The sequence below is a fragment of the Daphnia magna genome, unplaced genomic scaffold (genome assembly GCF_020631705.1).
Source record: "Daphnia magna isolate NIES unplaced genomic scaffold, ASM2063170v1.1 Dm_contigs433, whole genome shotgun sequence".
Lineage (NCBI taxonomy): Eukaryota > Metazoa > Arthropoda > Branchiopoda > Diplostraca > Daphniidae > Daphnia > Daphnia magna.
In genome coordinates, this window is record NW_025533320.1 from 12,801 (window position 1) to 33,437 (window position 20,637).

The 20,637-nt window shown below is 40.7% G+C and overlaps 25 non-coding genes and 7 pseudogenes across 25 annotated transcripts; all 32 read left to right on the plus strand.

The window, feature by feature from the left end:
• The first annotated feature begins 5 nt into the window (after positions 1-5).
• LOC123468791 lies at positions 6-124 on the plus strand. The gene has a single exon (XR_006642368.1). It is a non-coding gene; the product is annotated as a 5S ribosomal RNA (ribosomal RNA).
• A 358-nt stretch (positions 125-482) lies between these two features.
• LOC123468792 lies at positions 483-601 on the plus strand. Its single transcript, XR_006642369.1, has one exon. It is a non-coding gene; the product is annotated as a 5S ribosomal RNA (ribosomal RNA).
• A 358-nt stretch (positions 602-959) lies between these two features.
• Positions 960-1,078, plus strand: LOC123468793. The gene has a single exon (XR_006642370.1). It is a non-coding gene; the product is annotated as a 5S ribosomal RNA (ribosomal RNA).
• Positions 1,079-1,437: 359 nt separating this feature from the next.
• Positions 1,438-1,556, plus strand: LOC123468794. Its single transcript, XR_006642371.1, has one exon. It is a non-coding gene; the product is annotated as a 5S ribosomal RNA (ribosomal RNA).
• Positions 1,557-1,914: 358 nt separating this feature from the next.
• LOC123468795 lies at positions 1,915-2,033 on the plus strand. The gene has a single exon (XR_006642372.1). It is a non-coding gene; the product is annotated as a 5S ribosomal RNA (ribosomal RNA).
• Positions 2,034-2,391: 358 nt separating this feature from the next.
• On the plus strand, positions 2,392-2,510 carry LOC123468796. Its single transcript, XR_006642373.1, has one exon. It is a non-coding gene; the product is annotated as a 5S ribosomal RNA (ribosomal RNA).
• A 358-nt stretch (positions 2,511-2,868) lies between these two features.
• LOC123468798 lies at positions 2,869-2,987 on the plus strand. Its single transcript, XR_006642375.1, has one exon. It is a non-coding gene; the product is annotated as a 5S ribosomal RNA (ribosomal RNA).
• Positions 2,988-3,345: 358 nt separating this feature from the next.
• LOC123468827 lies at positions 3,346-3,464 on the plus strand. Its single transcript, XR_006642404.1, has one exon. It is a non-coding gene; the product is annotated as a 5S ribosomal RNA (ribosomal RNA).
• A 358-nt stretch (positions 3,465-3,822) lies between these two features.
• On the plus strand, positions 3,823-3,941 carry LOC123468799. Its single transcript, XR_006642376.1, has one exon. It is a non-coding gene; the product is annotated as a 5S ribosomal RNA (ribosomal RNA).
• A 358-nt stretch (positions 3,942-4,299) lies between these two features.
• On the plus strand, positions 4,300-4,418 carry LOC123468778 (annotated as a pseudogene).
• Positions 4,419-10,259: 5,841 nt separating this feature from the next.
• LOC123468779 lies at positions 10,260-10,378 on the plus strand (annotated as a pseudogene).
• A 358-nt stretch (positions 10,379-10,736) lies between these two features.
• On the plus strand, positions 10,737-10,855 carry LOC123468800. Its single transcript, XR_006642377.1, has one exon. It is a non-coding gene; the product is annotated as a 5S ribosomal RNA (ribosomal RNA).
• A 358-nt stretch (positions 10,856-11,213) lies between these two features.
• Positions 11,214-11,332, plus strand: LOC123468780 (annotated as a pseudogene).
• A 358-nt stretch (positions 11,333-11,690) lies between these two features.
• Positions 11,691-11,809, plus strand: LOC123468801. Its single transcript, XR_006642378.1, has one exon. It is a non-coding gene; the product is annotated as a 5S ribosomal RNA (ribosomal RNA).
• A 358-nt stretch (positions 11,810-12,167) lies between these two features.
• Positions 12,168-12,286, plus strand: LOC123468781 (annotated as a pseudogene).
• A 358-nt stretch (positions 12,287-12,644) lies between these two features.
• LOC123468802 lies at positions 12,645-12,763 on the plus strand. The gene has a single exon (XR_006642379.1). It is a non-coding gene; the product is annotated as a 5S ribosomal RNA (ribosomal RNA).
• A 358-nt stretch (positions 12,764-13,121) lies between these two features.
• On the plus strand, positions 13,122-13,240 carry LOC123468803. The gene has a single exon (XR_006642380.1). It is a non-coding gene; the product is annotated as a 5S ribosomal RNA (ribosomal RNA).
• Positions 13,241-13,599: 359 nt separating this feature from the next.
• LOC123468804 lies at positions 13,600-13,718 on the plus strand. The gene has a single exon (XR_006642381.1). It is a non-coding gene; the product is annotated as a 5S ribosomal RNA (ribosomal RNA).
• Positions 13,719-14,076: 358 nt separating this feature from the next.
• LOC123468828 lies at positions 14,077-14,195 on the plus strand. Its single transcript, XR_006642405.1, has one exon. It is a non-coding gene; the product is annotated as a 5S ribosomal RNA (ribosomal RNA).
• A 358-nt stretch (positions 14,196-14,553) lies between these two features.
• Positions 14,554-14,673, plus strand: LOC123468785 (annotated as a pseudogene).
• Positions 14,674-15,031: 358 nt separating this feature from the next.
• Positions 15,032-15,150, plus strand: LOC123468805. Its single transcript, XR_006642382.1, has one exon. It is a non-coding gene; the product is annotated as a 5S ribosomal RNA (ribosomal RNA).
• A 358-nt stretch (positions 15,151-15,508) lies between these two features.
• Positions 15,509-15,627, plus strand: LOC123468806. The gene has a single exon (XR_006642383.1). It is a non-coding gene; the product is annotated as a 5S ribosomal RNA (ribosomal RNA).
• Positions 15,628-15,985: 358 nt separating this feature from the next.
• On the plus strand, positions 15,986-16,104 carry LOC123468807. The gene has a single exon (XR_006642384.1). It is a non-coding gene; the product is annotated as a 5S ribosomal RNA (ribosomal RNA).
• A 358-nt stretch (positions 16,105-16,462) lies between these two features.
• On the plus strand, positions 16,463-16,581 carry LOC123468809. The gene has a single exon (XR_006642386.1). It is a non-coding gene; the product is annotated as a 5S ribosomal RNA (ribosomal RNA).
• Positions 16,582-16,939: 358 nt separating this feature from the next.
• Positions 16,940-17,059, plus strand: LOC123468787 (annotated as a pseudogene).
• Positions 17,060-17,417: 358 nt separating this feature from the next.
• Positions 17,418-17,536, plus strand: LOC123468810. Its single transcript, XR_006642387.1, has one exon. It is a non-coding gene; the product is annotated as a 5S ribosomal RNA (ribosomal RNA).
• A 358-nt stretch (positions 17,537-17,894) lies between these two features.
• On the plus strand, positions 17,895-18,013 carry LOC123468829. The gene has a single exon (XR_006642406.1). It is a non-coding gene; the product is annotated as a 5S ribosomal RNA (ribosomal RNA).
• Positions 18,014-18,371: 358 nt separating this feature from the next.
• LOC123468786 lies at positions 18,372-18,491 on the plus strand (annotated as a pseudogene).
• Positions 18,492-18,849: 358 nt separating this feature from the next.
• Positions 18,850-18,968, plus strand: LOC123468811. The gene has a single exon (XR_006642388.1). It is a non-coding gene; the product is annotated as a 5S ribosomal RNA (ribosomal RNA).
• A 358-nt stretch (positions 18,969-19,326) lies between these two features.
• Positions 19,327-19,445, plus strand: LOC123468812. Its single transcript, XR_006642389.1, has one exon. It is a non-coding gene; the product is annotated as a 5S ribosomal RNA (ribosomal RNA).
• A 358-nt stretch (positions 19,446-19,803) lies between these two features.
• Positions 19,804-19,922, plus strand: LOC123468831. The gene has a single exon (XR_006642408.1). It is a non-coding gene; the product is annotated as a 5S ribosomal RNA (ribosomal RNA).
• Positions 19,923-20,280: 358 nt separating this feature from the next.
• LOC123468813 lies at positions 20,281-20,399 on the plus strand. The gene has a single exon (XR_006642390.1). It is a non-coding gene; the product is annotated as a 5S ribosomal RNA (ribosomal RNA).
• The last annotated feature ends 238 nt before the right edge of the window (positions 20,400-20,637 follow it).

Genomic DNA, 20,637 nt, shown 5'->3' on the forward strand with positions numbered 1-20,637 from the left:
AAAACGTCAACGGCCATACCACGCAGAAAAAACCTGGTCTCGTCAGCTCCCAGAAGTTAAGCTGCGTCGGGTCCCGTTAGTACCTAGAAGGGTGACCGCTTGGGAATACGGGATGCTGTTGGCATCAAACCTTTTATAGCCAGCAAGAGTTTCGTAAATGAATCAAAGTTTTAGTTAAAACCATCTCGTGGTGAATTTTGACACTCTATTAAACGCCATCTAGTGGTAAATTTTGTTATTTCACATCATACACACTGATAGCTATTTTTTTAAACACCAACAAGGGAAGTTTAGAGCGGTTCTTAACCATCAGTGACTTTACTGAGGAATGTGAATTTCTATCTCATAGAATAATGGTGGCTCAACGAACACGATGGTTACCAGTCCAATATCCTTAATTATAGAAATCAATCGTCCTTGTGTAGGTTTCAATGTTGGAAAATCATTCCGTGAGTGTATTCAATTCAGTCTCGTATTAAAACGTCAACGGCCATACCACGCAGAAAAAACCTGGTCTCGTCAGCTCCCAGAAGTTAAGCTGCGTCGGGTCCCGTTAGTACCTAGAAGGGTGACCGCTTGGGAATACGGGATGCTGTTGGCATCAAACCTTTTATAGCCAGCAAGAGTTTCGTAAATGAATCAAAGTTTTAGTTAAAACCATCTCGTGGTGAATTTTGACACTCTATTAAACGCCATCTAGTGGTAAATTTTGTTATTTCACATCGTACACACTGATAGCTATTTTTTTAAACACCAACAAGGGAAGTTTAGAGCGGTTCTTAACCATCAGTGACTTTACCGAGGAATGTGAATTTCTATCTCATAGAATAATGGTGGCTCAACGAACACGATGGTTACCAGTCCAATATCCTTAATTATAGAAATCAATCGTCCTTGTGTAGGTTTCAATGTTGGAAAATCATTCCGTGAGTGTATTCAATTCAGTCTCGTATTAAAACGTCAACGGCCATACCACGCAGAAAAAACCTGGTCTCGTCAGCTCCCAGAAGTTAAGCTGCGTCGGGTCCCGTTAGTACCTAGAAGGGTGACCGCTTGGGAATACGGGATGCTGTTGGCATCAAACCTTTTATAGCCAGCAAGAGTTTCGTAAATGAATCAAAGTTTTAGTTAAAACCATCTCGTGGTGAATTTTGACACTCTATTAAACGCCATCTAGTGGTAAATTTTGTTATTTCACATCATACACACTGATAGCTATTTTTTTAAACACCAACAAGGGAAGTTTAGAGCGGTTCTTAACCATCAGTGACTTTACCTGAGGAATGTGAATTTCTATCTCATAGAATAATGGTGGCTCAACGAACACGATGGTTACCAGTCCAATATCCTTAATTATAGAAATCAATCGTCCTTGTGTAGGTTTCAATGTTGGAAAATCATTCCGTGAGTGTATTCAATTCAGTCTCGTATTAAAACGTCAACGGCCATACCACGCAGAAAAAACCTGGTCTCGTCAGCTCCCAGAAGTTAAGCTGCGTCGGGTCCCGTTAGTACCTAGAAGGGTGACCGCTTGGGAATACGGGATGCTGTTGGCATCAAACCTTTTATAGCCAGCAAGAGTTTCGTAAATGAATCAAAGTTTTAGTTAAAACCATCTCGTGGTGAATTTTGACACTCTATTAAACGCCATCTAGTGGTAAATTTTGTTATTTCACATCGTACACACTGATAGCTATTTTTTTAAACACCAACAAGGGAAGTTTAGAGCGGTTCTTAACCATCAGTGACTTTACCGAGGAATGTGAATTTCTATCTCATAGAATAATGGTGGCTCAACGAACACGATGGTTACCAGTCCAATATCCTTAATTATAGAAATCAATCGTCCTTGTGTAGGTTTCAATGTTGGAAAATCATTCCGTGAGTGTATTCAATTCAGTCTCGTATTAAAACGTCAACGGCCATACCACGCAGAAAAAACCTGGTCTCGTCAGCTCCCAGAAGTTAAGCTGCGTCGGGTCCCGTTAGTACCTAGAAGGGTGACCGCTTGGGAATACGGGATGCTGTTGGCATCAAACCTTTTATAGCCAGCAAGAGTTTCGTAAATGAATCAAAGTTTTAGTTAAAACCATCTCGTGGTGAATTTTGACACTCTATTAAACGCCATCTAGTGGTAAATTTTGTTATTTCACATCGTACACACTGATAGCTATTTTTTTAAACACCAACAAGGGAAGTTTAGAGCGGTTCTTAACCATCAGTGACTTTACCGAGGAATGTGAATTTCTATCTCATAGAATAATGGTGGCTCAACGAACACGATGGTTACCAGTCCAATATCCTTAATTATAGAAATCAATCGTCCTTGTGTAGGTTTCAATGTTGGAAAATCATTCCGTGAGTGTATTCAATTTAGTCTCGTTTTAAAACGTCAACGGCCATACCACGCAGAAAAAACCTGGTCTCGTCAGCTCCCAGAAGTTAAGCTGCGTCGGGTCCCGTTAGTACCTAGAAGGGTGACCGCTTGGGAATACGGGATGCTGTTGGCATCAAACCTTTTATAGCCAGCAAGAGTTTCGTAAATGAATCAAAGTTTTAGTTAAAACCATCTCGTGGTGAATTTTGACACTCTATTAAACGCCATCTAGTGGTAAATTTTGTTATTTCACATCGTACACACTGATAGCTATTTTTTTAAACACCAACAAGGGAAGTTTAGAGCGGTTCTTAACCATCAGTGACTTTACCGAGGAATGTGAATTTCTATCTCATAGAATAATGGTGGCTCAACGAACACGATGGTTACCAGTCCAATATCCTTAATTATAGAAATCAATCGTCCTTGTGTAGGTTTCAATGTTGGAAAATCATTCCGTGAGTGTATTCAATTCAGTCTCGTATTAAAACGTCAACGGCCATACCACGCAGAAAAAACCTGGTCTCGTCAGCTCCCAGAAGTTAAGCTGCGTCGGGTCCCGTTAGTACCTAGAAGGGTGACCGCTTGGGAATACGGGATGCTGTTGGCATCAAACCTTTTATAGCCAGCAAGAGTTTCGTAAATGAATCAAAGTTTTAGTTAAAACCATCTCGTGGTGAATTTTGACACTCTATTAAACGCCATCTAGTGGTAAATTTTGTTATTTCACATCATACACACTGATAGCTATTTTTTTAAACACCAACAAGGGAAGTTTAGAGCGGTTCTTAACCATCAGTGACTTTACCGAGGAATGTGAATTTCTATCTCATAGAATAATGGTGGCTCAACGAACACGATGGTTACCAGTCCAATATCCTTAATTATAGAAATCAATCGTCCTTGTGTAGGTTTCAATGTTGGAAAATCATTCCGTGAGTGTATTCAATTCAGTCTCGTATTAAAACGTCAACGGCCATACCACGCAGAAAAAACCTGGTCTCGTCAGCTCCCAGAAGTTAAGCTGCGTCGGGTCCCGTTAGTACCTAGAAGGGTGACCGCTTGGGAAAACGGGATGCTGTTGGCATCAAACCTTTTATAGCCAGCAAGAGTTTCGTAAATGAATCAAAGTTTTAGTTAAAACCATCTCGTGGTGAATTTTGACACTCTATTAAACGCCATCTAGTGGTAAATTTTGTTATTTCACATCGTACACACTGATAGCTATTTTTTTAAACACCAACAAGGGAAGTTTAGAGCGGTTCTTAACCATCAGTGACTTTACCGAGGAATGTGAATTTCTATCTCATAGAATAATGGTGGCTCAACGAACACGATGGTTACCAGTCCAATATCCTTAATTATAGAAATCAATCGTCCTTGTGTAGGTTTCAATGTTGGAAAATCATTCCGTGAGTGTATTCAATTCAGTCTCGTATTAAAATGTCAACGGCCATACCACGCAGAAAAAACCTGGTCTCGTCAGCTCCCAGAAGTTAAGCTGCGTCGGGTCCCGTTAGTACCTAGAAGGGTGACCGCTTGGGAATACGGGATGCTGTTGGCATCAAACCTTTTATAGCCAGCAAGAGTTTCGTAAATGAATCAAAGTTTTAGTTAAAACCATCTCGTGGTGAATTTTGACACTCTATTAAACGCCATCTAGTGGTAAATTTTGTTATTTCACATCATACACACTGATAGCTATTTTTTTAAACACCAACAAGGGAAGTTTAGAGCGGTTCTTAACCATCAGTGACTTTACCGAGGAATGTGAATTTCTATCTCATAGAATAATGGTGGCTCAACGAACACGATGGTTACCAGTCCAATATCCTTAATTATAGAAATCAATCGTCCTTGTGTAGGTTTCAATGTTGGAAAATCATTCCGTGAGTGTATTCAATTCAGTCTCGTATTAAAACGTCAACGGCCATACCACGCAGAAAAAACCTGGTCTCGTCAGCTCCCAGAAGTTAAGCTGCGTCGGGTCCCGTTAGTACCTAGAAGGATGACCGCTTGGGAAAACGGGATGCTGTTGGCATCAAACCTTTTATAGCCAGCAAGAGTTTCGTAAATGAATCAAAGTTTTAGTTAAAACCATCTCGTGGTGAATTTTGACACTCTATTAAACGCCATCTAGTGGTAAATTTTGTTATTTCACATCGTACACACTGATAGCTATTTTTTTAAACACCAACAAGGGAAGTTTAGAGCGGTTCTTAACCATCAGTGACTTTACCGAGGAATGTGAATTTCTATCTCATAGAATAATGGGGGCTCAACGAACACGATGGTTACCAGTCCAATATCCTTAATTATAGAAATCAATCGTCCTTGTGTAGGTTTCAATGTTGGAAAATCATTCCGTGAGTGTATTCAATTCAGTCTCGTTTTAAAATGTCAACGGCCATACCACGCAGAAAAAACCTGGTCTCGTCAGCTCCCAGAAGTTAAGCTGCGTCGGATGCAGACGTCTTTTTGTGTTCTCCCGTTTTTCCATCATTTTGTGAGTTTTTGTTATTTTTTATTACTTTTTGTTGTTATATTCGTGTTTTTGAGTGTTTATTTTGTATAGTTTAGCTGTTTTTGTAGTGTTTTGTTGCCAATTGTTTTATTTGTCGTGTTTGTTTACGTGTGTGGGGTCCTTCCCCTCCCCTTTTTTTGGCAGTTTGTTTACATTGTCTAGGGGACAATGGCTGCTAAGTGGCTCAATAGTGTAGATATTGATTTTGGGGTTCAATTCCCGAAATTGAGTATGCGTACGGTTCATGGTTTTGTGCGTAGTTTGAAGGTTGATGCTCAGGATCTCTTAGGCCTAGTTGCTGTGCTAGATACGAGAAACCAGGTCGCTAGAATTACGTTTACGTCAGAGGCATATACCTCAAGTTTTTTGTCCCAACACAGTGGTATCGTCAGGACCGAATTGGAGGGGAAAGAAGTTAGTGTAGTGATAAAGGATAGCAATATCCAAGAGAAATTTGTTCGAATTGCAGGGATTCCACAGAACCTAGACTTGGGAGTAGTTCAGACACGTCTTAAGGAATTTGGAAATGTAATTGAAGCTCGGTGGGAGCGCTATCGGGTGGCAGAGGATGAAGTTTTATACCCTGTCCTAGCAACTTGGATGATTGTAAGAATGACGGTGACGAAAAACATTCCCTCATACATTACCATTGGCAGTTATCGTGCCATGGTAAAGTATGACGGACAAAAGCCCACTTGCAGACTTTGCGACGAAGAGACACACTTTAGCTACGACTGCCCAACTTTAAAACGAAACCAGGAACCCACCATTGTCCAAAAACCTGTTGCCAAAAAGACTAAAAAGACAGAGACTATTAAACAGACACCCGTAGTAATTCCCGTGGTAGCAAATTCCATGGTTTCCCAGGTACCTCTGGGGGAGTGAATCACAAGATTCACTCTCAGGAAGTACTAATAATTTGGAAACTGAAACCATGGAATGTGACACTGCTACCACTCCCGCATCTGTACCTCCGAAAGACAACCCTTTGAAACCAATTACGAAATCCAAAATAGCAGCACCTCACACAGAGACAGAAGACCAGGAAACAGTGACAATTATCATGGAATCAATGGAACCCGACACGGGGGAAATTGATACCACTGATCCAGACAAAACTAAGGACCCCCTGAAAATTCCCACGGTACCACGAAGTAAACGATTTAAACCTACCCTGACGCCCCAAAATTCGAAACCCACTTCAGGCATTCCCGTACTCAAAAAACCTAACACATGACTTCACAATTAAAAATCGCTTCTATCAACATTGGAGGTATTCGATCAGTCGAGCGACGTCAAATTCTTTTAAATTTCTGCAGGGACGGTAATTTAGATATCGTAGGACTTCAAGAGGTAGCCTTTCACTCTTGCCCAATTATTGAAAGCTGTTACCACTTGCTAGCAAATGTCGGTCCCAACAAAAAAGGAACAGCCATTCTAATTAGACATGGTCTGGAGTATTCTCGACTGCTTCTTGAACCTGACGGAAGGCTTATCTCCATTGACGTAAAATGTTTTACGTTTATTAATATCTATGCCCCGTCAGGTAAGCAGGTAAAGAATGAGAGAAACAATTTTCTTCGTCAAACCGTTCCTGCCTACTCGGTTACCACTCGACTGCCCTTCGTGTTGATGGGCGATTTTAATTGTGTTGACGACATCCAAGATAGGGCAAATATCCAATCCCTCCCTGTCCCAAGTAGTGTTGTTAGCTATGCTTTGAAGGAGATGGTTACTGGTCTTGATCTGGTAGACATCTGGAAAAAGCTAAATCATAGTGATCCGGGCCACACTTTCCATTACCACGACGGTTCTTCTAGGCTTGATAGGATTTATGCTAGTCGATCGTTTGCGGATAAATTTTTAAATATTTGTTTGCAGCCTTTATCGATTAGTGACCATCAGTCGGTACAATCCACACTTACTTGCAATCTTGATCTCCCAAATCGTAGCAGACCACCTGCCGGATTGTGGAAACTAAATACTTCAATATTGTCAGAAGAAGGTTTTCAGAAATACGTAACCAATTTCATTCAGGAATCTGCTAATCATCCTCTTAGGGAAAGTAATGTAGCAAATTGGTGGGAGAGTGTCCTGAAAACCGGGTATCAAGCGTATTTCGGTGGATTATTCCAGGCAAAGAGCAAGGCTGATAAGAGAAACTAAGTTTTTCTATCAATCTTGCATACAGGAAATGGCCGAAGCAGATACCTTTGATTGGGTTGCCTTTCAACAGTTGAGAAAATTCTCAAAGTCTTGGGAGGAGAGCACACTCAAAGGGTATGGGATTCGTTCCCGCTGCTTCGAAGGGCCAGATGTAGAGGAAGCAAGTATTTTTCACATAAATCGTGCCAGGAATAATTATCGAAAATGTTGCATTGATAAGATCATTGCCCCCAATGGCACTTGCTTATCGACCAAAGAGGAAATTTCAGCAGAAATTGTTGCTCATTTTACAAAAATTTTTAAGACTCAACCTTCTCCTGACATACTGGCAGGGTCTGAGTTCCTTGAAGGAGTAAGAGATTGCTTTAAGCCAACCCCAAACCTAACAGCACCAATTTCCCTTCTTGAGATTAGAGCTGCTCTAATAGCAATGAAGTCAAACAAGTCCCCTGGCACCGATGGCATTCCTTACGAGTTTTACGTAGAATTTTGGGACGTGATCGCACCCCACTTCTTGGATATGTTTAATCATATCCTGGAAAGGGAATCTCTGACGTCTTCGCAGGGCCAAGCGGCGATCAGGCTAATTCCTAAGTCTTCGGGACTTTGTGGAATTTCTAATTTTCGGCCAATTTCTCTTTTGAATTGTGACTACAAAGTCATGGCATCTGTCTTAGCGAGACGATTGAGGCAGACACTATCTTCTACCATAGGGCCTCATCAAAAAGGTGGGGTACCTGGTAGATTGATTTTTGATAATTTAAGTCTTTATAGAGATGTCATTCAATTCGTTGATGACCGGGGATGTCATGACTCTTCCAACTCTTCGATTCGGGGTATGGGCGCTGCCATTGTTGGAGTTGACTTTGAAAAGGCCTACGACCTGGTTAACAGGGAAGTCCTCTGGAGGATTCTGGATGTTATGGGTTACCCCACCACTTTCGTCCGTTGGTTACAGACTATGTATTCTGTAACAGGAATGTCAATCCTCAACGGATCAGAGGTGGCTGGGGTGATTTATGATATTCAGTCGATTCGCCAGGGATGCCCCCTATCTGTCCATCTCTTCGTTCTATACATTGAGCCATTACTTGTGCGTTTATCTCGAGCTCTCAAGGGTATATCATTGTTTAATGAAAAACTCACTGTCAGAGCCTTTGTTGATGACGTCACCATTTTCGTTTCATGTGACGAAGATTTTACCAGGGCAGGACAAGTCCTTGACTTGTTCTGTCAGTGGACAAAGGCAAGGATGAATAAGGAGAAAACAAAAGCCCTGGGACTCGGGACTTGGAGCTCTAGATCAATTTGGCCTCTTGAGTGGCTTGTGTCAGCACCAACATTGTCCCTGTTAGGAATTAAATTCTCTCACTCCATAGTCGAGACAGCTGGTAGGGTCTGGAATGATGCATTCGGCTCTCTAAATGGTATTCTGCGAGAGAATGCCTGTCGACGTTTTAATATTTACCAAAAGGTGATTTTCCTCAAGTCGAAGGCTCTCTCGGGAACTGTGTATATTGCACAGGTATTACCTTGTAATGCAAATATAGCTGACCAGGTTTCAAAGGCTGTCATGAAGTTCCTATGGATGGGAAAAGTAGAAAGGCCGAAAAAAACTGTAATATACCGTACTGTCAAACAAGGGGGACTGGGAATGGTCAACACACACCTGTTTTACCGTTCCCTTTTCCTGTGCCCCATGTATAAAGTCCTGACAGGCCCCAACAGCCCAGAAAGCTCTCTACTTCGGTATTGGATGTCCTTCCCTCTCCGAACCTTATTGCCACTCTACAAGGACAACACCGTACCTGTAGCAGTCATGAAGAGGCCCTATTACCTTCAGGAACCCCTGCATCAAATCAAGCAACTCTTTGCATCTTCAATCCTGGTGCAGGGGAATCCAATGGTTCATCGGAAAACTTACAACCATTGGGTCCTGGAGGTGACGACCATGGGAAAGCTGGAGATCCTGAGGCCTAATCTGGATTGGCCACGAATCTGGAAGGCGACTGCAGCCCTTCCTAGTAACATCAGAGAGACCATGTTCCTGTTCAACCAGCGACTTCTCCCTACCAGGACCAGATGCCATCGGTTGGATCCCAACAAGGACGCAAAATGCCCAATCTGCCATCAAGACCCCGAAACCGATGAGCATCTGATGTTCCAGTGTCCTGAACGCCTCACCGTTTGGAGCTGGTTGGAAGGAATCATGCGTCAAAAGGGCTGCAAGACATCAAAAGAAGATCTGATTCGTGGTCATTTTGGGCCAATAGGGAATCTCCGGCAAGCGTTTACTCTTCTGGCTGCCTACATCTTCATCAACTGGAAGGCAAGGAACCATCAACGTACCCCAAATCAAGAAGAAGTAGAGAGCTTATGGAAAACACTTTACCCCCATAGTTAAATCCACCATTCTCTTTTATCTTTTCCCATATTTTACTTTCATTTTGTTCATTTAGTTTGTTTGTGTTTTATTTAATACCTAAATATGTAAAATCTTTGTTTATTTTTGTTTATTGTAATATCCTACCCCAATGTCATCTGCTATTGTTTACTTTTGTTTATTTTTGTTTAGCACAACCTATGATCCCTTGCATTTGCTTGTTTTTGTTTCTGTTTAGCACTAAGACCCCCATTGCCAAATTTTCTTTTCTCTGCCCTAATAACGTCTGCATCCGAGGGGCGAAATTATTTGTTTGTTTTTGTTTGCTTTTGTTTGTTTTGTTTTTTTGAAAATTGAAAATTAAAAGAAAATAAAAGAGAATTTTACAAAAAAAAAAAGAAGAATAGTACCTAGAAGGGTGACCGCTTGGGAATACGGGATGCTGTTGGCATCAAACCTTTTATAGCCAGCAAGAGTTTCGTAAATGAATCAAAGTTTTAGTTAAAACCATCTCGTGGTGAATTTTGACACTCTATTAAACGCCATCTAGTGGTAAATTTTGTTATTTCACATCGTACACACTGATAGCTATTTTTTTAAACACCAACAAGGGAAGTTTAGAGCGGTTCTTAACCATCAGTGACTTTACCGAGGAATGTGAATTTCTATCTCATAGAATAATGGTGGCTCAACGAACACGATGGTTACCAGTCCAATATCCTTAATTATAGAAATCAATCGTCCTTGTGTAGGTTTCAATGTTGGAAAATCATTCCGTGAGTGTATTCAATTCAGTCTCGTATTAAAACGTCAACGGCCATACCACGCAGAAAAAACCTGGTCTCGTCAGCTCCCAGAAGTTAAGCTGCGTCGGGTCCCGTTAGTACCTAGAAGGATGACCGCTTGGGAAAACGGGATGCTGTTGGCATCAAACCTTTTATAGCCAGCAAGAGTTTCGTAAATGAATCAAAGTTTTAGTTAAAACCATCTCGTGGTGAATTTTGACACTCTATTAAACGCCATCTAGTGGTAAATTTTGTTATTTCACATCGTACACACTGATAGCTATTTTTTTAAACACCAACAAGGGAAGTTTAGAGCGGTTCTTAACCATCAGTGACTTTACCGAGGAATGTGAATTTCTATCTCATAGAATAATGGTGGCTCAACGAACACGATGGTTACCAGTCCAATATCCTTAATTATAGAAATCAATCGTCCTTGTGTAGGTTTCAATGTTGGAAAATCATTCCGTGAGTGTATTCAATTCAGTCTCGTATTAAAATGTCAACGGCCATACCACGCAGAAAAAACCTGGTCTCGTCAGCTCCCAGAAGTTAAGCTGCGTCGGGTCCCGTTAGTACCTAGAAGGGTGACCGCTTGGGAATACGGGATGCTGTTGGCATCAAACCTTTTATAGCCAGCAAGAGTTTCGTAAATGAATCAAAGTTTTAGTTAAAACCATCTCGTGGTGAATTTTGACACTCTATTAAACGCCATCTAGTGGTAAATTTTGTTATTTCACATCATACACACTGATAGCTATTTTTTTAAACACCAACAAGGGAAGTTTAGAGCGGTTCTTAACCATCAGTGACTTTACCGAGGAATGTGAATTTCTATCTCATAGAATAATGGTGGCTCAACGAACACGATGGTTACCAGTCCAATATCCTTAATTATAGAAATCAATCGTCCTTGTGTAGGTTTCAATGTTGGAAAATCATTCCGTGAGTGTATTCAATTCAGTCTCGTATTAAAACGTCAACGGCCATACCACGCAGAAAAAACCTGGTCTCGTCAGCTCCCAGAAGTTAAGCTGCGTCGGGTCCCGTTAGTACCTAGAAGGATGACCGCTTGGGAAAACGGGATGCTGTTGGCATCAAACCTTTTATAGCCAGCAAGAGTTTCGTAAATGAATCAAAGTTTTAGTTAAAACCATCTCGTGGTGAATTTTGACACTCTATTAAACGCCATCTAGTGGTAAATTTTGTTATTTCACATCGTACACACTGATAGCTATTTTTTTAAACACCAACAAGGGAAGTTTAGAGCGGTTCTTAACCATCAGTGACTTTACTGAGGAATGTGAATTTCTATCTCATAGAATAATGGTGGCTCAACGAACACGATGGTTACCAGTCCAATATCCTTAATTATAGAAATCAATCGTCCTTGTGTAGGTTTCAATGTTGGAAAATCATTCCGTGAGTGTATTCAATTCAGTCTCGTATTAAAACGTCAACGGCCATACCACGCAGAAAAAACCTGGTCTCGTCAGCTCCCAGAAGTTAAGCTGCGTCGGGTCCCGTTAGTACCTAGAAGGGTGACCGCTTGGGAATACGGGATGCTGTTGGCATCAAACCTTTTATAGCCAGCAAGAGTTTCGTAAATGAATCAAAGTTTTAGTTAAAACCATCTCGTGGTGAATTTTGACACTCTATTAAACGCCATCTAGTGGTAAATTTTGTTATTTCACATCATACACACTGATAGCTATTTTTTTAAACACCAACAAGGGAAGTTTAGAGCGGTTCTTAACCATCAGTGACTTTACCGAGGAATGTGAATTTCTATCTCATAGAATAATGGTGGCTCAACGAACACGATGGTTACCAGTCCAATATCCTTAATTATAGAAATCAATCGTCCTTGTGTAGGTTTCAATGTTGGAAAATCATTCCGTGAGTGTATTCAATTCAGTCTCGTATTAAAACGTCAACGGCCATACCACGCAGAAAAAACCTGGTCTCGTCAGCTCCCAGAAGTTAAGCTGCGTCGGGTCCCGTTAGTACCTAGAAGGATGACCGCTTGGGAAAACGGGATGCTGTTGGCATCAAACCTTTTATAGCCAGCAAGAGTTTCGTAAATGAATCAAAGTTTTAGTTAAAACCATCTCGTGGTGAATTTTGACACTCTATTAAACGCCATCTAGTGGTAAATTTTGTTATTTCACATCATACACACTGATAGCTATTTTTTTAAACACCAACAAGGGAAGTTTAGAGCGGTTCTTAACCATCAGTGACTTTACCGAGGAATGTGAATTTCTATCTCATAGAATAATGGTGGCTCAACGAACACGATGGTTACCAGTCCAATATCCTTAATTATAGAAATCAATCGTCCTTGTGTAGGTTTCAATGTTGGAAAATCATTCCGTGAGTGTATTCAATTCAGTCTCGTATTAAAACGTCAACGGCCATACCACGCAGAAAAAACCTGGTCTCGTCAGCTCCCAGAAGTTAAGCTGCGTCGGGTCCCGTTAGTACCTAGAAGGGTGACCGCTTGGGAATACGGGATGCTGTTGGCATCAAACCTTTTATAGCCAGCAAGAGTTTCGTAAATGAATCAAAGTTTTAGTTAAAACCATCTCGTGGTGAATTTTGACACTCTATTAAACGCCATCTAGTGGTAAATTTTGTTATTTCACATCGTACACACTGATAGCTATTTTTTTAAACACCAACAAGGGAAGTTTAGAGCGGTTCTTAACCATCAGTGACTTTACCGAGGAATGTGAATTTCTATCTCATAGAATAATGGTGGCTCAACGAACACGATGGTTACCAGTCCAATATCCTTAATTATAGAAATCAATCGTCCTTGTGTAGGTTTCAATGTTGGAAAATCATTCCGTGAGTGTATTCAATTCAGTCTCGTATTAAAATGTCAACGGCCATACCACGCAGAAAAAACCTGGTCTCGTCAGCTCCCAGAAGTTAAGCTGCGTCGGGTCCCGTTAGTACCTAGAAGGGTGACCGCTTGGGAATACGGGATGCTGTTGGCATCAAACCTTTTATAGCCAGCAAGAGTTTCGTAAATGAATCAAAGTTTTAGTTAAAACCATCTCGTGGTGAATTTTGACACTCTATTAAACGCCATCTAGTGGTAAATTTTGTTATTTCACATCATACACACTGATAGCTATTTTTTTAAACACCAACAAGGGAAGTTTAGAGCGGTTCTTAACCATCAGTGACTTTACCGAGGAATGTGAATTTCTATCTCATAGAATAATGGTGGCTCAACGAACACGATGGTTACCAGTCCAATATCCTTAATTATAGAAATCAATCGTCCTTGTGTAGGTTTCAATGTTGGAAAATCATTCCGTGAGTGTATTCAATTCTAGTCTCGTATTAAAACGTCAACGGCCATACCACGCAGAAAAAACCTGGTCTCGTCAGCTCCCAGAAGTTAAGCTGCGTCGGGTCCCGTTAGTACCTAGAAGGGTGACCGCTTGGGAATACGGGATGCTGTTGGCATCAAACCTTTTATAGCCAGCAAGAGTTTCGTAAATGAATCAAAGTTTTAGTTAAAACCATCTCGTGGTGAATTTTGACACTCTATTAAACGCCATCTAGTGGTAAATTTTGTTATTTCACATCATACACACTGATAGCTATTTTTTTAAACACCAACAAGGGAAGTTTAGAGCGGTTCTTAACCATCAGTGACTTTACCGAGGAATGTGAATTTCTATCTCATAGAATAATGGTGGCTCAACGAACACGATGGTTACCAGTCCAATATCCTTAATTATAGAAATCAATCGTCCTTGTGTAGGTTTCAATGTTGGAAAATCATTCCGTGAGTGTATTCAATTCAGTCTCGTATTAAAACGTCAACGGCCATACCACGCAGAAAAAACCTGGTCTCGTCAGCTCCCAGAAGTTAAGCTGCGTCGGGTCCCGTTAGTACCTAGAAGGGTGACCGCTTGGGAAAACGGGATGCTGTTGGCATCAAACCTTTTATAGCCAGCAAGAGTTTCGTAAATGAATCAAAGTTTTAGTTAAAACCATCTCGTGGTGAATTTTGACACTCTATTAAACGCCATCTAGTGGTAAATTTTGTTATTTCACATCGTACACACTGATAGCTATTTTTTTAAACACCAACAAGGGAAGTTTAGAGCGGTTCTTAACCATCAGTGACTTTACCGAGGAATGTGAATTTCTATCTCATAGAATAATGGTGGCTCAACGAACACGATGGTTACCAGTCCAATATCCTTAATTATAGAAATCAATCGTCCTTGTGTAGGTTTCAATGTTGGAAAATCATTCCGTGAGTGTATTCAATTCAGTCTCGTTTTAAAACGTCAACGGCCATACCACGCAGAAAAAACCTGGTCTCGTCAGCTCCCAGAAGTTAAGCTGCGTCGGGTCCCGTTAGTACCTAGAAGGGTTGACCGCTTGGGAATACGGGATGCTGTTGGCATCAAACCTTTTATAGCCAGCAAGAGTTTCGTAAATGAATCAAAGTTTTAGTTAAAACCATCTCGTGGTGAATTTTGACACTCTATTAAACGCCATCTAGTGGTAAATTTTGTTATTTCACATCATACACACTGATAGCTATTTTTTTAAACACCAACAAGGGAAGTTTAGAGCGGTTCTTAACCATCAGTGACTTTACCGAGGAATGTGAATTTCTATCTCATAGAATAATGGTGGCTCAACGAACACGATGGTTACCAGTCCAATATCCTTAATTATAGAAATCAATCGTCCTTGTGTAGGTTTCAATGTTGGAAAATCATTCCGTGAGTGTATTCAATTCAGTCTCGTATTAAAACGTCAACGGCCATACCACGCAGAAAAAACCTGGTCTCGTCAGCTCCCAGAAGTTAAGCTGCGTCGGGTCCCGTTAGTACCTAGAAGGGTGACCGCTTGGGAATACGGGATGCTGTTGGCATCAAACCTTTTATAGCCAGCAAGAGTTTCGTAAATGAATCAAAGTTTTAGTTAAAACCATCTCGTGGTGAATTTTGACACTCTATTAAACGCCATCTAGTGGTAAATTTTGTTATTTCACATCATACACACTGATAGCTATTTTTTTAAACACCAACAAGGGAAGTTTAGAGCGGTTCTTAACCATCAGTGACTTTACCGAGGAATGTGAATTTCTATCTCATAGAATAATGGTGGCTCAACGAACACGATGGTTACCAGTCCAATATCCTTAATTATAGAAATCAATCGTCCTTGTGTAGGTTTCAATGTTGGAAAATCATTCCGTGAGTGTATTCAATTCAGTCTCGTATTAAAACGTCAACGGCCATACCACGCAGAAAAAACCTGGTCTCGTCAGCTCCCAGAAGTTAAGCTGCGTCGGGTCCCGTTAGTACCTAGAAGGGTGACCGCTTGGGAATACGGGATGCTGTTGGCATCAAACCTTTTATAGCCAGCAAGAGTTTCGTAAATGAATCAAAGTTTTAGTTAAAACCATCTCGTGGTGAATTTTGACACTCTATTAAACGCCATCTAGTGGTAAATTTTGTTATTTCACATCATACACACTGATAGCTATTTTTTTAAACACCAACAAGGGAAGTTTAGAGCGGTTCTTAACCATCAGTGACTTTACCGAGGAATGTGAATTTCTATCTCATAGAATAATGGTGGCTCAACGAACACGATGGTTACCAGTCCAATATCCTTAATTATAGAAATCAATCGTCCTTGTGTAGGTTTCAATGTTGGAAAATCATTCCGTGAGTGTATTCAATTCAGTCTCGTATTAAAACGTCAACGGCCATACCACGCAGAAAAAACCTGGTCTCGTCAGCTCCCAGAAGTTAAGCTGCGTCGGGTCCCGTTAGTACCTAGAAGGGTGACCGCTTGGGAATACGGGATGCTGTTGGCATCAAACCTTTTATAGCCAGCAAGAGTTTCGTAAATGAATCAAAGTTTTAGTTAAAACCATCTCGTGGTGAATTTTGACACTCTATTAAACGCCATCTAGTGGTAAATTTTGTTATTTCACATCATACACACTGATAGCTATTTTTTTAAACACCAACAAGGGAAGTTTAGAGCGGTTCTTAACCATCAGTGACTTTACCGAGGAATGTGAATTTCTATCTCATAGAATAATGGTGGCTCAACGAACACGATGGTTACCAGTCCAATATCCTTAATTATAGAAATCAATCGTCCTTGTGTAGGTTTCAATGTTGGAAAATCATTCCGTGAGTGTATTCAATTCAGTCTCGTATTAAAACGTCAACGGCCATACCACGCAGAAAAAACCTGGTCTCGTCAGCTCCCAGAAGTTAAGCTGCGTCGGGTCCCGTTAGTACCTAGAAGGGTGACCGCTTGGGAATACGGGATGCTGTTGGCATCAAACCCTTTATAGCCAGCAAGAGTTTCGTAAATGAATCAAAGTTTTAGTTAAAACCATCTCGTGGTGAATTTTGACACTCTATTAAACGCCATCTAGTGGTAAATTTTGTTATTTCACATCATACACACTGATAGCTATTTTTTTAAACACCAACAAGGGAAGTTTAGAGCGGTTCTTAACCATCAGTGACTTTACCGAGGAATGTGAATTTCTATCTCATAGAATAATGGTGGCTCAACGAACACGATGGTTACCAGTCCAATATCCTTAATTATAGAAATCAATCGTCCTTGTGTAGGTTTCAATGTTGGAAAATCATTCCGTGAGTGTATTCAATTCAGTCTCGTATTAAAACGTCAACGGCCATACCACGCAGAAAAAACCTGGTCTCGTCAGCTCCCAGAAGTTAAGCTGCGTCGGGTCCCGTTAGTACCTAGAAGGGATGACCGCTTGGGAATACGGGATGCTGTTGGCATCAAACCTTTTATAGCCAGCAAGAGTTTCGTAAATGAATCAAAGTTTTAGTTAAAACCATCTCGTGGTGAATTTTGACACTCTATTAAACGCCATCTAGTGGTAAATTTTGTTATTTCACATCATACACACTGATAGCTATTTTTTTAAACACCAACAAGGGAAGTTTAGAGCGGTTCTTAACCATCAGTGACTTTACCGAGGAATGTGAATTTCTATCTCATAGAATAATGGTGGCTCAACGAACACGATGGTTACCAGTCCAATATCCTTAATTATAGAAATCAATCGTCCTTGTGTAGGTTTCAATGTTGGAAAATCATTCCGTGAGTGTATTCAATTCAGTCTCGTATTAAAACGTCAACGGCCATACCACGCAGAAAAAACCTGGTCTCGTCAGCTCCCAGAAGTTAAGCTGCGTCGGGTCCCGTTAGTACCTAGAAGGGTGACCGCTTGGGAATACGGGATGCTGTTGGCATCAAACCTTTTATAGCCAGCAAGAGTTTCGTAAATGAATCAAAGTTTTAGTTAAAACCATCTCGTGGTGAATTTTGACACTCTATTAAACGCCATCTAGTGGTAAATTTTGTTATTTCACATCATACACACTGATAGCTATTTTTTTAAACACCAACAAGGGAAGTTTAGAGCGGTTCTTAACCATCAGTGACTTTACCGAGGAATGTGAATTTCTATCTCATAGAATAATGGTGGCTCAACGAACACGATGGTTACCAGTCCAATATCCTTAATTATAGAAATCAATCGTCCTTGTGTAGGTTTCAATGTTGGAAAATCATTCCGTGAGTGTATTCAATTCAGTCTCGTATTAAAACGTCAACGGCCATACCACGCAGAAAAAACCTGGTCTCGTCAGCTCCCAGAAGTTAAGCTGCGTCGGGTCCCGTTAGTACCTAGAAGGGTGACCGCTTGGGAAAACGGGATGCTGTTGGCATCAAACCTTTTATAGCCAGCAAGAGTTTCGTAAATGAATCAAAGTTTTAGTTAAAACCATCTCGTGGTGAATTTTGACACTCTATTAAACGCCATCTAGTGGTAAATTTTGTTATTTCACATCGTACACACTGATAGCTATTTTTTTAAACACCAACAAGGGAAGTTTAGAGCGGTTCTTAACCATCAGTGACTTTACCGAGGAATGTGAATTTCTATCTCATAGAATAATGGTGGCTCAACGAACACGATGGTTACCAGTCCAATATCCTTAATTATAGAAATCAATCGTCCTTGTGTAGGTTTCAATGTTGGAAAATCATTCCGTGAGTGTATTCAATTCAGTCTCGTATTAAAACGTCAACGGCCATACCACGCAGAAAAAACCTGGTCTCGTCAGCTCCCAGAAGTTAAGCTGCGTCGGGTCCCGTTAGTACCTAGAAGGGTTGACCGCTTGGGAATACGGGATGCTGTTGGCATCAAACCTTTTATAGCCAGCAAGAGTTTCGTAAATGAATCAAAGTTTTAGTTAAAACCATCTCGTGGTGAATTTTGACACTCTATTAAACGCCATCTAGTGGTAAATTTTGTTATTTCACATCATACACACTGATAGCTATTTTTTTAAACACCAACAAGGGAAGTTTAGAGCGGTTCTTAACCATCAGTGACTTTACCGAGGAATGTGAATTTCTATCTCATAGAATAATGGTGGCTCAACGAACACGATGGTTACCAGTCCAATATCCTTAATTATAGAAATCAATCGTCCTTGTGTAGGTTTCAATGTTGGAAAATCATTCCGTGAGTGTATTCAATTCAGTCTCGTATTAAAACGTCAACGGCCATACCACGCAGAAAAAACCTGGTCTCGTCAGCTCCCAGAAGTTAAGCTGCGTCGGGTCCCGTTAGTACCTAGAAGGGTGACCGCTTGGGAATACGGGATGCTGTTGGCATCAAACCTTTTATAGCCAGCAAGAGTTTCGTAAATGAATCAAAGTTTTAGTTAAAACCATCTCGTGGTGAATTTTGACACTCTATTAAACGCCATCTAGTGGTAAATTTTGTTATTTCACATCATACACACTGATAGCTATTTTTTTAAACACCAACAAGGGAAGTTTAGAGCGGTTCTTAACCATCAGTGACTTTACCGAGGAATGTGAATTTCTATCTCATAGAATAATGGTGGCTCAACGAACACGATGGTTACCAGTCCAATATCCTTAATTATAGAAATCAATCGTCCTTGTGTAGGTTTCAATGTTGGAAAATCATTCCGTGAGTGTATTCAATTTAGTCTCGTATTAAAACGTCAACGGCCATACCACGCAGAAAAAACCTGGTCTCGTCAGCTCCCAGAAGTTAAGCTGCGTCGGGTCCCGTTAGTACCTAGAAGGGTGACCGCTTGGGAATACGGGATGCTGTTGGCATCAAACCTTTTATAGCCAGCAAGAGTTTCGTAAATGAATAAAAGTTTTAGTTAAAACCATCTCGTGGTGAATTTTGACACTCTATTAAACGCCATCTAGTGGTAAATTTTGTTATTTCACATCATACACACTGATAGCTATTTTTTTAAACACCAACAAGGGAAGTTTAGAGCGGTTCTTAACCATCAGTGACTTTACCGAGGAATGTGAATTTCTATCTCATAGAATAATGGTGGCTCAACGAACACGATGGTTACCAGTCCAATATCCTTAATTATAGAAATCAATCGTCCTTGTGTAGGTTTCAATGTTGGAAAATCATTCCGTGAGTGTATTCAATTCAGTCTCGTATTAAAACGTCAACGGCCATACCACGCAGAAAAAACCTGGTCTCGTCAGCTCCCAGAAGTTAAGCTGCGTCGGGTCCCGTTAGTACCTAGAAGGGTGACCGCTTGGGAAAACGGGATGCTGTTGGCATCAAACCTTTTATAGCCAGCAAGAGTTTCGTAAATGAATCAAAGTTTTAGTTAAAACCATCTCGTGGTGAATTTTGACACTCTATTAAACGCCATCTAGTGGTAAATTTTGTTATTTCACATCGTACACACTGATAGCTATTTTTTTAAACACCAACAAGGGAAGTTTAGAGCGGTTCTTAACCATCAGTGACTTTACCGAGGAATGTGAATTTCTATCTCATAGAATAATGGTGGCTCAACGAACACGATGGTTACCAGTCCAATATCCTTAATTATAGAAATCAATCGTCCTTGTGTAGGTTTCAATGTTGGAAAATCATTCCGTGAGTGTATTCAATTCAGTCTCGTATTAAAATGTCAACGGCCATACCACGCAGAAAAAACCTGGTCTCGTCAGCTCCCAGAAGTTAAGCTGCGTCGGGTCCCGTTAGTACCTAGAAGGGTGACCGCTTGGGAATACGGGATGCTGTTGGCATCAAACCTTTTATAGCCAGCAAGAGTTTCGTAAATGAATCAAAGTTTTAGTTAAAACCATCTCGTGGTGAATTTTGACACTCTATTAAACGCCATCTAGTGGTAAATTTTGTTATTTCACATCATACACACTGATAGCTATTTTTTTAAACACCAACAAGGGAAGTTTAGAGCGGTTCTTAACCATCAGTGACTTTACCGAGGAATGTGAATTTCTATCTCATAGAATAATGGTGGCT